The sequence below is a fragment of the Mytilus trossulus genome, chromosome 9, assembly GCF_036588685.1.
Source record: "Mytilus trossulus isolate FHL-02 chromosome 9, PNRI_Mtr1.1.1.hap1, whole genome shotgun sequence".
NCBI classification, from domain to species: domain Eukaryota; kingdom Metazoa; phylum Mollusca; class Bivalvia; order Mytilida; family Mytilidae; genus Mytilus; species Mytilus trossulus.
Window position 1 is genome coordinate 61,252,371 of NC_086381.1, and position 13,935 is coordinate 61,266,305.

The 13,935-nt window shown below is 30.9% G+C and overlaps 1 long non-coding RNA gene across 1 annotated transcript; it reads left to right on the forward strand.

Moving 5' to 3' along the window:
• Nucleotides 1–5,852: 5,852 nt before the first annotated feature.
• LOC134684085 (uncharacterized) lies at nucleotides 5,853–10,349 on the forward strand. Its single transcript, XR_010101166.1, has 2 exons — nucleotides 5,853–5,988; nucleotides 9,328–10,349. It is a non-coding gene; the product is annotated as an uncharacterized LOC134684085 (long non-coding RNA).
• The last annotated feature ends 3,586 nt before the right edge of the window (nucleotides 10,350–13,935 follow it).

A 13,935-nucleotide genomic window follows, 5' to 3' on the forward strand; every position in this document is an offset into this window, starting at 1 on the left:
CAATTTAACTTCTTGTCAGATTTGCTCTAGATGCTTTGGTTTCATAGTTATAAGCAAAAAACTGCATTTTACCCCTATGTTCTATTTTTAGCCGTGGTGGCCATCTTGGTTGAATGGCCAGGTCATCGGACACATTTTTCAAACTAGATACCCCAAAGATGATTGTGGCCTAGTAGTTTCAGTGGAGATTTTGTAAAAGATTACTTAGATTTATGAAAAATGGTTAAAGATTGACTATAAAGGGCAATAACTCCTAAAGGGGTCAACTGACCATTTTGGTCATGTTGACTTATTTGTAGATCTTACTTTGCTGAACATTATTGCTGTTTACAATTTATCTTTATCTATAATAATATTCAAGATAATAACCAAAAACAGCAAAATTTCCTCAAAATTACCAATTCAGGGGCAGCAACCCAACAACCGATTGACCGATTCATCTGAAAATTTCAGGGCAGATAGTTCTTGACCTGATAAACATTTTTATCCCTGTCAGATTTCCTCAAAATGCTTTGGTTTTTGAGTTATAAGCCAAAAACTGCATTTTACCCCTATGTTCTATTTTTAGCGGTGGCGGCCATCTTGGTTGGTTGACCAGGTCACGCCACACATTTTTTAAACTAGATACCCCAAAGATGATTGTGGCCAAGTTTGGATTAATTTGGCCAAGTAGTTTCAGAGGAGAAGATTTTTGTAAAAGATTACTTTAATTTACGAAAAATGGTTAAAAATTGACTATAAAGGGCAATAACTCCTAAACGAATCAACTGACCATTTTGGTCATGTTGACTTATTTGTAGATCTTACTTTGCTGAACATTATTGCTGTTTACAGTTTATCTCTAACTATAATAATATTCAAGATAATAACCAAAAACAGCAAAATTTCTTCAAAATTACCAATTCAGGGGCAGCAACCCAACAACCGATTGACCGATTCATCTGAAAATTTCAGGGCAGATAGATCTTGACCTGATAAACATTTTAACCCCATGTCAGATTTGCTCTAAATGCTTTGTATTTTGAGTTATAAGCCAAAAACTGCATTTTACCCCTATGTTCTATTTTTAGCCGTGGCGGCCATCTTGGTTGGTTGACCGGGTCACGCCACACATTTTTTAAACTAGATACCCCAATGATGATTGTGGCCAAGTTTGGTTTGATTTGGCCCAGTAGTTTCAGAGGAGAAGATTTTTGTAAAAGTTAACGACGACGGACGACGACGACGACGACGGAAGACGACGGACGACGACGGACGACGACGGACGACGGACGCCAAGTGATGAGAAAAGCTCACTTGGCCCTTCGGGCCAGGTGAGCTTAAAAGGGGGAAGGATATCAAAATTCGAATAAGTACCGAATAAGAAACAAGTAATAAGTAACGAATAGATAACGAATAGGTAATAATGAATAAGTAACGAATAGGTAATGAATAGGGAATAAGTAACGAATATGTAATGAATAGGGAATAAGTAACGAATAGGTAAAGAATAGGGAATAGGGAATAAGTAACGAATAGGGAATAGGGAATAAGTAACGAATAGGTAGAGAATAGGGAATAAGGAATAAGTAACGAATATATAGGTAGCGAATAGGGAATAGGGAATAAGTAACGAATAGGTAACGAATAAGGAATAGGGAATAAGTAATGAATAGGGAATAGGGAATAAGTAACCAACTTGACGTCCATGATCAAAACCGTATGTGTTGATTTGGAGCAAAATATGTAATTCTGTCAGAAAAATATATGACGTATCAATTCTAATAGCTTAGAAAATATCCTTTTGCAAAATGATGAGAGCATTTTAATTTTATTAAACCTAATAATTTCTGAAACTACTTCTCGTCTAGAATTAGCATTCAATGTTTGCCACTGGACGTAAAGCCACCAACAATCGATCAAATGTTGCTTTAACAATGAATTAAACAATAAAAGCCTGTTTGTATAGTAAACATTTACTGAATTCGTTTTTGTTCACTGAGAATATATTCCTAAGACGAGTTCAAGTATGTCAATTAATTCATAGAGTATCATGTGGTAGTTGAAATTGTCCATTGCAATCACTTTGTGTCCAACGGTGTCTTTAAACATAGAAAATGTTGTATCCACTGTCTGTTGTTCCATAGTCTGTTAGGTCGCAGGTTTTTTTAAACGTTAGCCTCCCACTTCGGCAATACCAAATCACAGAGGGGGGAGGGGCGGTTACTCGGTACAAATTTTGTTTTTGTCAATTCATAAAAATATCGTTATAAGTACATGTAACACCTTTCCGTATTCTCAGATCTGCTGTGACATCACAACATTGAATTCACCAAGGTTTCCTTAAGCTTTTATCGATTGATGTCTTATTAAAAATAATAATCACAGAATCTCAAAGTATTTTCTATGGTAAACATATATAATGTCTGAGATACTTTCTTATTCAAATATTTAAAAAAAAAAAATTTAAGAGAATAGAGTAATCAGATATGTTATTTGACCCATGTCTTGCGGTTCATCGATTTTCGGTAAAATCATAGCAAAACCGGCACGTTTAACATTGTTAAATACTTCATTTTAAATATTTTTTATTCTGTTTATTTTATTATTTTGAGTTTATGCATTAAATATTAATCTCTAACATAACACGATATTTTTTACATGTAATAGTACTCCTTCTTGTCAAGAGTGTCATAGTATAAGTCCTTAGTGCACTTAGGAGTCCTAATCAGTGTTAAGGCACACTAACTTCATAAAATAATATATGAAATGATACATAGATTTCTATAAATAAGAAAAACCCAAATAATTACACACACAAAAAAGAACCATAGAGAATAAATCTTTAAAGATTTCTTGTTTATGAATGTTGAAAATTTGTTTCTTACTGTTGAACAGTCACGAATTAATTATTGATTATAACATTCTTAAAAAAAACTTTTATTTCTTTTCCCCTGATATGTCAACGTTTATTGGGGCCAGTTGTTATAGAAATTTAACTTCTGACGGTGTCTTCAACCTATGCCAACATTTGATAAAAACATATTCAATCTATGCCTACAAACAAAATACAATAGGTGTTGTTATAGCAATTATTAATTAATAAAAGGTTAAATACAGTCAGTTTATTTAAGCATTAAAAATACTCTTTGAAATTTCAGAAATAAAAATAAAGTATTTGGAAAATTGTGTTGTAGTAAAAATGGATTTTTTTTCTAAAAGGACAATATTTGTTAAATAGAACCCTTGATACTAGCAAAATTGAGTTGAAAAAAATAAAAAAAGCAAAAATGACAAAAAAAGGCTATCTTTCTGAAATTAAACACTTAAATATAACAATACTTGAGAAAAAAAAGAGATAAAAAGCTATTTTATTGGTGCAATTTCTTATGATAATTTTTTTTCATTATTTTGTTGATAAAATGATAATTATGAGATAATTTGCAAAACTACTTAAAAATTAATGTAATTTATACAAACAAACTTGTGACTATCCTAAGACCACCATTATAAACCGCTTGTGTAGTCCTTACTTTGTGACCAACTTTAGACAATATCAAAATTTAGAACCACTTAGTGAAACCCACTAAGGACTAGAATAAACTTTAAAATCATTCTATGACAATCATAATAGTAAAATTTTTCTAATTCTATGTACAGTAGTTGTCTTTTGTTTATGTTATTTATACGTTAAAATCAATCGGGTCCAGGACCAATCCAGTATATCTTATGATAATCCTTCGTTTTCAAATCAATTTCTTATGTGCATACATTTAGAGTAATAAAGAGCTAGTAAACTCAGTGTTAATAAATATTTCTGGTTATGAAATACATTCTTCTACATTTATTTCCATATTTTTCTAGAAATTCACAATTGCATGATTGTTTGTAGTTCAATTATTGTGTGTATACTAAAAAAAGGAGTGAGCCAAGGCTCCGTGTTGAAGGCCGTACATTGACCTATACTGGTTCACTTCTATATATGATTGTTGCTTTACGCCGCATTAGCACAAAAAGGCTTTATCGCGGCGAACTGTTATAAATTTTATTTGGATGGAGAGATCATGTCCCATTGTCACTCACACCACATCTTCCTTTATCTATATGTTAGAATTCATAGTGAACATTTATAATAGATATTTAACTTAATTCAGTGCTTATTAAATACACGAGTATCAATAGTGTATTTTGCCATTGTATTTGAAGAAAACTATTTTATATAAAATTTAATATTTTGATCATATATTTTATATTACATGTATTTATGAGAATGACACTGATAAAATTCTTCTTTTTCCTCATCATTTCATTATATTAATTTTTAATTAGTTCCTATATGAAAAAGAGATCATCAACACACACAATTATACCTACATTTTCACTTGTGTTGTACTTGTAAAACCTTTATACTTTAACGGTAGGTTTAAACTGGTTGTAAATTGATTAGCCCCTGATTAATTTATGTTTTTATAACACTTAATCTGTAACAAATTATTCAACCTATGCCAACATTTTTTCATACAATTTTATACCTAAATTTCAAAATGTTGGCATAGGTTGAATGAACCCTTCTGACACCTTTTAGCAATATAACAGGTAAACCTGTGACGCAGGTAGGTTAATGCAGTTTATAAAAAAATAGCAATGATTTTCGGTGTTTGCATCGCAATCTAAATCTGACGTCATTTTCCCAACTATTCGACACGTGATTGGCTAGAACGTTTCGTCGACGTCAGATTTTAGCTTGTCACCAACAGCTGATCGGGCACCTTGTTATGATAGAAGTCAGTGTCTTCAGTTCGACAACAACACGTTAATATAGATGTGGGTTGGTTATATTTTGAGGTAAGTCAGTTTTAAATTATTTTAGCCTTCTGCCGAGTATCTTGGATATCCATTTCATTCACGATTATGAATGTAGTCTGAAGAGAAAGCTGCATGTTTAATTAAAAAATGTGGTTATTTACACGTTTCGCTGTCCACATGATGTGGTCAGTCTGTTGAAACTTCCTTTTGAAATATTTTTTCACGTTTACACTATCTTACTTGCTTATAAACAATCCAATCTTTATTGACTATTGACTATACAAATATAATGTCACGTCCACATTTTGAAAACTGACCAAGGATGCATTCATGCGGGTCAAATGTTTAAATTTGGGAAACCATAATCAACCATGCAACGTGTTAAAGGAGTAGAATTTGTTAAAATGCCCGATCAACATGCCGACTGAGGCCCACCACCTTTCACCTATGCCTTTATATACCCCCCCTCCCCCCCCCCCCCCAAGTGCATTTTCTTTAAAGATCTGTAAGGTATATTTGTACATGAATCTTAAAACTGATCGCATTTACACATGATAAATCATTTCTTATTCCAATTTATAACATATTGTAGAAGTAAAACAAAAGTTTATTCAAAATATATGCATGCATTACTGAGTCTGTGCATCATACTTATGCCTCAGCCTACTTTTAATCAAACTGTGGAAGCATTCACATGAGATATTATATGTGAAAAATATTATTTATTATCATGGCCATAATTTATTAACAACTTTTCATTGAAGGTTTTGAATCTGATGCTACATAAGTCATTATAGTATTATTTTAAATCATCCCTTTTAGTGTACATTTGAATTTTTTGTCTTTAATAATTTGTTTTCTTATGTTTATTTTATATATAGACATAAGATTAAATTAAATATGTATTTTTAATATTGATTCACTATGATTATGTGTATCTGAAGTATTTGTGTGTTTGTATTGATCTTTTCAAATTTTAACACACTTATTATAAAACAATTTACATCAACAGATCAATCTTAATTGTGTGTATTTGATTTTACAACCTGGTGTGTATACAATTGAGTATTAATTGAAACCTTTCAGTAATTATTGTAACTTCTTTTGCAGATGGATTTACAACTGGCACACATAAGTTGACAGTTAATGCATAAAGAGTGTAGTTTCTATAACATCAAATATGAGGTCTATACACAATTAAATGTAAGTATCAGTTATATTATAATGAATGAGTCCTGCAAGGGTCCTTCAGTTCTATATTTTATATACCATTTTCTATATTAATCTATATCTATTTTGCCCAGTATTCTCTATTCTTTGTTTTTTAACACACCATCATTTTCTTTTATTATCAGTCTTTTCTCAATCTTTAATTTCTCAGCCTTTAAATATTGCACTTTTGCTTAAAGGGAAAATTCACGATTTTTTACTTATGGTTTAAATATGTTCATTATGACATAATATATATATTCACAAAGTTTTATCGCTATATGTGCAGTAATAAAGGTGAAATTCAATATTTAATGAAAAAATATTAACTACTTCCTGTAGGTCGTGACGTTTTCTCCTGGTTTTTGCATGCCGGGATTTAAAATACAATCATTAAAAGTCTTGGTTTTTAATCATATTTTAACGTAATCGTAAGCGCGCCGATGACTTATGCTTTATCTAAATAACCATCCGATAATAAGAAGATAAAACGCACAGACGTTCAATTGTACATATTCATGAGATGAATTTTCTATGTTAAACGTATATATTCGAATTATTTTTGTAGACAACACAAAAAGTTATAAATTTATTTTTAATTTATATATTTTCGGACTGATAAGGTGAACAAAGTAAAGAACAATAATCTGTAAAGACAATATGTTGGTGTACTCTTATTGACCTTTTACTATCTCTGCTATGACTTGGTTGATACGATGTGTGTATTCACGGTTCTGTGGCAATACTCGTAGATGGCTTGTTGAAAGGTAAATTGTTATTTGCACTTCGGTATTTAACCACGCCTCTCGGGCACACTTTGCCAGGTGTGACTGTCTATTCGGATCAGTGAATTATAAGACAAGGGAGCATTCAATATACATATTTAAAATATATATTCAAGTTGGTGACAAATAAAAATTGATCGCCGTGGAATTATTTAATTATGTTTTGTGCTATTATTTATTTGAATTTAAATAAGTTAATTTACTAAGAAATACACAATTTTCGGTTAAAGACGGGAAACTTAAATCATATGTCCGATCGAAATGATTTACACCTTTTGTCCTTGATTGATGTCTAATAAAAAGGAGTACTTAGAAATTATAAATAGCTTTACCAAAGTATTTTTATTTGTCTTTATTAGGCAAATAAATGAATGAGAACACTTAGATTTAGACTTTTTAAAAGCCACGTATAAATTAATAACTGGAACTCACTGAAGATAACTCTACCGAAGCGGAATATAATATGAACGAATAAAGAAAAAATATTTTTCTGCTTGAGAAGTTTTGAAAAATTGACAGCAAATTTAAGGTCTTCTTGGAAAGGAATCGAAAAATTACGAATAGATATTTTTTATCAAGTGTGAAAAAGGTCAACCAAATTTAATCATAATCGGGGACGTCCTTATTAAAATAGTCTTCGTCTCACAACGTATAAAACTTAATAACTATTTGACCAAAGATGTTTAAAAACAAAAGACAACGAATTTAATGTCATCTTTCCCTATTTTTGAATGTAATTATAAGTCTGTTCAACTGGCAAGAATACCCCTAAAGCGGACAAATATCTGACAAGCAGTTTATTCTTTAAATTTGCTGTCATTGAATATCAAGAAAGAAAATAAATCCCGAAAATGATTTGAAACTTTAATACTCAATAGCTTTCCTAGAAAATATTCACATCCCTCGGGGATTATTAGTGTACGTCCAGTTGCATATGTCGGAACAATTATGGTGATGACGAATTTCTTTCTTTATTCGAGAACAATCTAATTGATATATAAATCTGTGATTTTACTATGTTCATAACTTCGATGAACCAAAGCAAGTTATAGATCGACCTGTATTTAAATCAAATTGGTCCTCTTCTTCTTCTTCTTTTGGTATATGATAGTCTATCGAATTGGATGATTACATACTGTTGGTATACGTGGACTAGTCTAATATTTACAAAACTTTTACCCCAATTTGCACAAAATTTATGTTTCTTTCAATGTATACATGTATATATTTTAAATTGCGCTGTAATTCCGTAACTTTCTATCCGGGCGTATAAACGAATCGTCGACAAGTGCGCACATTTTTTTTATCAACATTTCTGGAATGATCCAACTATGTCCATTACTATTGACAACGAGTAAATATTACATTTTCCCAGAGACATATATTTTTTTTATTTTTTTCTTGTATCATTTTTTTTTTATAAATAATATTCTTTACACCAGAAATTTTATTTATAAACAAGCGTATGAGTTAAGTAATGACTAGTATATTATATCACTTTCGGACACGCAAGACAGAGATGTATATTATAAATGCACCGGATAGTTCAAAATGGAAAGTTGTAAGTTATCGGCCGTGTACACTGATCAATACCTACAGAAGTGAAACGATGCATGAACTTGCAAGCCCGACAGGAAATCGCCTGAATACCTGGACGTGTCACCTTACACCCCTCACAATACCTTTGGGAGTAATACCTTAAGCCATGCGGGTGACCAGTGGAGCGAAGATCCTAATTTATTTGAAAAAGTATATTACTTTAAAGAATTATGAACGAATTAGATTTTCGAAAACAATTTTCACGGAACACTTATTTATGATTTGAACTTTGACTTTTTAACTAATTCCAATATTAACAGTTTAAAAAAAACAGACTATATGGTTATTAAAAAAATAAGAACATTTTCCGTATCAAGTAAGTTAGTCAGATAAAACAACCGTACGATTGACAAGATATCGACACGTAATAAAGACTACATCGGTTACTGTAGTTTTGTTTCTTTGTGGTTTATAGACATATCGGGATTTTTATTTGGACAAGATAACAAAATGGCGGAAGGCAAAGAACTGATACTCAAAATTTAAAATCGATGGTGATCTCTTATCTAGCGGAATAAAACTTTAATATTAATAAATTTGAGCATTTTTATACAGAATGGACATTATATCAATTTTTGATTTTTTTGCGAAGTTTCCCTGGGATTATTACATGATTGGTGTATTTATTCTGTAAACACCATCCAGACCCTCAGTTTAGGTGAATGTAATTAAGTTATTTTGTGTATTAAGTCACACCCACCCCATATTGATTATTAAAGTTATATTGATTATTGATAACAAATTGGCAAAGCAATGTGATGGGTAAATATCAGTTATAGAAAGTTGTATTTATAATCTTTATTTTACTTTTACAGACAATTCATCAATTAAACTTTATGTCAAGTTTACTTTTAATTCAAAAATAATTAAGGAATATATACATATGTGACAATTTGACTGAATACCAATAACTTTTAAATGCCATTAATGGTTTACATATTTTTTTCAGTACATGCATGAAGATAACTTGGAGGCAATGGTGTCATACAAGTTTAATAGTTTTAACTATGATAGCCTTACTGAAATTTGAAAAAAAGTAATCAAAGAAAAAAAGTGACCACTTCTGTCTTGTGAAGATCAACATATATACAAGGAAATTGCCAGACAATGTGTAACCATGTATGAGGATAGCTTTAGATATATACATGAAAAGAAAGTGAAATCAATGTTTTTAAGATAAAATCTTGATGACATATTTAACAAAAATATAGGTGTTGAATATGAAAACCCCATGGCATGTCACATGTAACTCTGGAATGCAGCAGTTTTCAGTATGACACTAAAAGGAAGGATTTCATTACTGTTAAAACTGACTCTTGAACATTGAAGACAGAGAAATAAAGGTTTTACATCAGAGGAAATGACTGTGCACTTCTTTCTTGAAGGATCAACACACAAAAGGAAATGTTCATATCATTATGCATCATGTCATTCATGTGCAGTAGTTGAGATAATTTTGGATATATACATAAAACTGTGAACTAAGTGATAATTATAATTCAAACATCATATGTGGTACCTGCATGTACTTACTGGTATATATATTGTAATTCACAACATGTTACATGAATATAGGAATATTCTTTGCATGATACATGTGAAATAAAAACAAAACACAAGTAAAGGAATAAGGATTTATCTAGTACATCATTATCATATGAAAACCAGCAGAATGATATATGTCTACATTTATTATGGATCATGGAAACCTACAAGGAAGTATATATTGTGTGCATTGTTATATCAGAATTATCAGTTTTAATTCAATGTGACATATGCAATGCTTTTTGTTTTAATTTTGAGAAAACTTTTTGAAATGAATGAAAAATTATAAGTTTCTTTGATTTTGAAACCTTTGAAATATCAATAGTCATACTTGTATGTAATAGGCAGATAATACTCATACTGAACTCAATGCTTTCACATGCATACAACTTTATTGAATAAACAAATAGTTTTATCTCAAGGAAATTTCTTTTTTTAATGTTTTTTTTAATTTACTGTTTTGTACTGGAGAAACTGCAATGAATGAGTGATGCATGTTCAAAAAATGAACATAGCTCTAGAAATTAATGCTTATAGCTGATATAGTTTAAAAAAGACCCATTCACACATGTGATGTGACAGTAACTGATCCTTTTAATTCAGTGAATTAATTAAAAATGTGTTTAAATAAAAAAAAACATTGAAAAAACTTTAACAGGGCTGAGCAGATAAATATTTCTCGTAAAACAGGAGTTTGACAGAAGCCTTCAAGGGGCTTTATACTACCATGCAGTTGTGCTTGTTAAAGTGTTTTCCCTATCTGGAGAATCATTTTGTTTTAGAAATACTGTTTTGACGTTCGTCATCACGTTATTGCACTATGCTAAACCTTGGTAATCTAAAAGTCGTAAAGACCCTATGATATTAAAGTTTAAGGAAGTAAGCAAGATAATTCTTTTGCAATCGGCACACGTATATATGTATGTGTAGTTAGAAATGAACATTTGGTTACGAAAACCCTTACAAAGTATAACGTCAGAGTATCCCCCCTTTTTTCTCTTCGTATGCATGGTGATTCTTTAAAGATTCATGAACAACTTAAGTATGAAAATGTGAAAACAACAACATTATTTTACATCTTTAATGTGTTAATCTCTAGTCAGAAACTATCAAAATGTCGATTATTTCTTTCCCGGCATTTTCACACCGAAAAGGGGAATAATCCACCTGTCATGATCTAAATCAATTCAGTGTTTAAATGTCGCCGAGTAAGGACTTGAATATTATTCATCTATAAAGATCGCATTGGCACACCCCGTTAACAGTTATTGATCTCTTTAAAACTTGACATATTTATTCTTGGAAAGCTCACGAATACGAAGATTGCTGTTTCTTGTTTTTCAAATGATTACAACATTTCTAAAATTGGCAAAATAGTTGACTTTTGGTGTGGCCACGGTTGGATTGTATGTCACTTCTGTTATTTTCTATTATAAAAGGGCACATTTAAAGAATGAAACAGCTGTTACGTGAAAGATAACATATTTATCAACCAAATACAACTTTATTTTTATTCATTTGTCTAGTTCTATGGGGTGCGCCAGGCTCTTGAAGTTGGACGTTCACACGCCATCTTTGAATGGTGCCCGTTACCATGGCAACCAGGTGGGGGGTTCTGAGACACCTTAAATTAAAACTTTGGATGATATTAGGGATGACATAAATAAGTTCTGAGTATGGAAGTTTCTCGACAAAAAATCTAAATAATTTCAAATTTCATTGATTTTTATATGAATAAATAGCCGATTTACTCTCGAACAGCATTAACCTACCTGCGGATAATCTAGCCACCTGTAATATGCATTTACCTGTAAAATCAAACCTTTTAGAGAAAAAATACAAATATACATGTATATGATAATAAACGGTATTTTACTTTGTAAACGATAGAGAAAACAAAACTTGTTTAAGTGTGGAACTTTTAAATTTTACAATTTATTCTTCAAGAAGCTTCAATATTCGTGGATTGAAAATTGGAAAATATGTTTCTCTTGTGTCCATTTTGTTGCACGAATAGTCCGATGCACTTTACCATCATAGTTAATACAAGGATGTCTCAATTTGTCCGAAATTTATTATTTTTAAACACCTGTTGAACAGGTTTTAGAAAGGGTAACTTTTGCTTTCAGGAATAAACTTCAAGGAATTAACTTCCAAAGAAAAAAGTTGACCGCCAATCAAAATCGATTTTACAAATGGCTAGCAATTCCGATTTTATCTAAAATTATCAAATTTACGACTTGTGTTTTAATTCACTTGGTCGAGGTTAACTATCATTGTCGAAACAATTCACCTTATCGACTGTTAATGCATTATCAAAGAAGTAACTACCATTGTCTGCGCGCGAGTCACATTAATTAGACCATCTATGATGGTCGACCGTAAAGTATACTTTACGCCGTACATCTATAATGGTCGACCGATAATCTATCATTGTCGCCGATAAACTGTGATTATCTATTAATGTGCTTCCCGCGTTCCATAGTGTACTCATGATTATTGACCTTTTACTATCTCTGCTATGACTAGGTTTATACGATGTGTGTATTCACGGTTCTGTGGCAATACTCGTAGATGGCTTGTTGAAAGGTAAATTGTTATTTGCACTTCGGTATTTTAACCACGCCTCAGTGGGAGCATTTAATACACACATTAAAAATACACATTCAAGTTGGTGACAAATAAAAATTGGTCGCCGTGGAATTATTTAATTATATTTGGTGCTATTATTTATTTGAATTCAAATAAGTTAATTTACTAAGAAATACACAATTTTCGGTTAAAGACGGGAAACTTAATTCATATGTCAGAATGAAATGATATACAAGTCTTGTCCTTGATTTATGTCTCATAAAAAAGGGGGACTTAGAAATTAGAAATAGCTTTACTAAATCATTTTTATTTGTCTTTATTGGGCGAAAAAATGTACGAGAACACTTACATTTAGACTTTTGAAAGCCATGTATTAATTAATATATGAAACTATCTAAAGATAACTCTACCGAAGCGGAATATAATATGTACGAATAAAGAAAAAATACTTTTGTATTGGAATGGAATCGAAAAATTACGAATAGATATTCTTTTCAAGTGTGAAAAACGTCAACCAAATTTATTCATAAACGGGAACGTCCTTATTAAAATCTGAGACTACTATAATAATCGTCGTCTCCCAACGTATATATATACTTAAATAACTATTTGACCAACGATGTTTAAAATTAAAAGACAACGAATTTAATGTTATCATTCCCTATTTTTGAATGTTATTATAAGTCTGTTCAACTTGCAAAAATACCCCTAAAGCGGACAAATATCCGACAAGCAGTTTATTCTTTAAATTGCTGTCATTGAATATCAAGAAAGAAAATAAATCCCGAAATTGATACTCAATAGTTTTCCTAGAAAATATTCACATCCCTTGGGGATTATTAGTGTACGTCCAGTTGCATATATTTTACATGAATGTTGGAACAATTGTGATGATGACAAATTTCGTCCTTTATTCGAGAACAATCTAATTGATATATAAATCTGTGAGTTTACTATGTTCTTAACTTCGATAAACCAAAGCAAGTTATAAATTGACCTGTATTTAAATCAAATTGTTTCTTTTTTTTTCTTCTTCTTCTTTTGGTATACAATAGTCTATCGAATTCGTTGATTACATACTGTTGGCATACGTGGACTAGTCTATAATAATTTACAAAACTTTTACCACAATTTACACAAAATGTATGTTTCTTTCTTATGTTCAATGTATACATGTATACATATTTTAAATTGCGCTACTGACTATAGTTCCGTAACTTTCTACCCAGGCGTATGTATACACTAATCGTCGACAAGTGCGCACATTTTTTTAAATCAATAATTCTGGTATGTTCCAATCTGTCCTAAACTATTGACAATGAGTATATATTACATTTTCCCAAATTAACCCTTGGAAAAATATGTAAATAGATTTGTATTTCTTCAATTTTTTTTTTGTATTAATTTTTTTTTATAAATA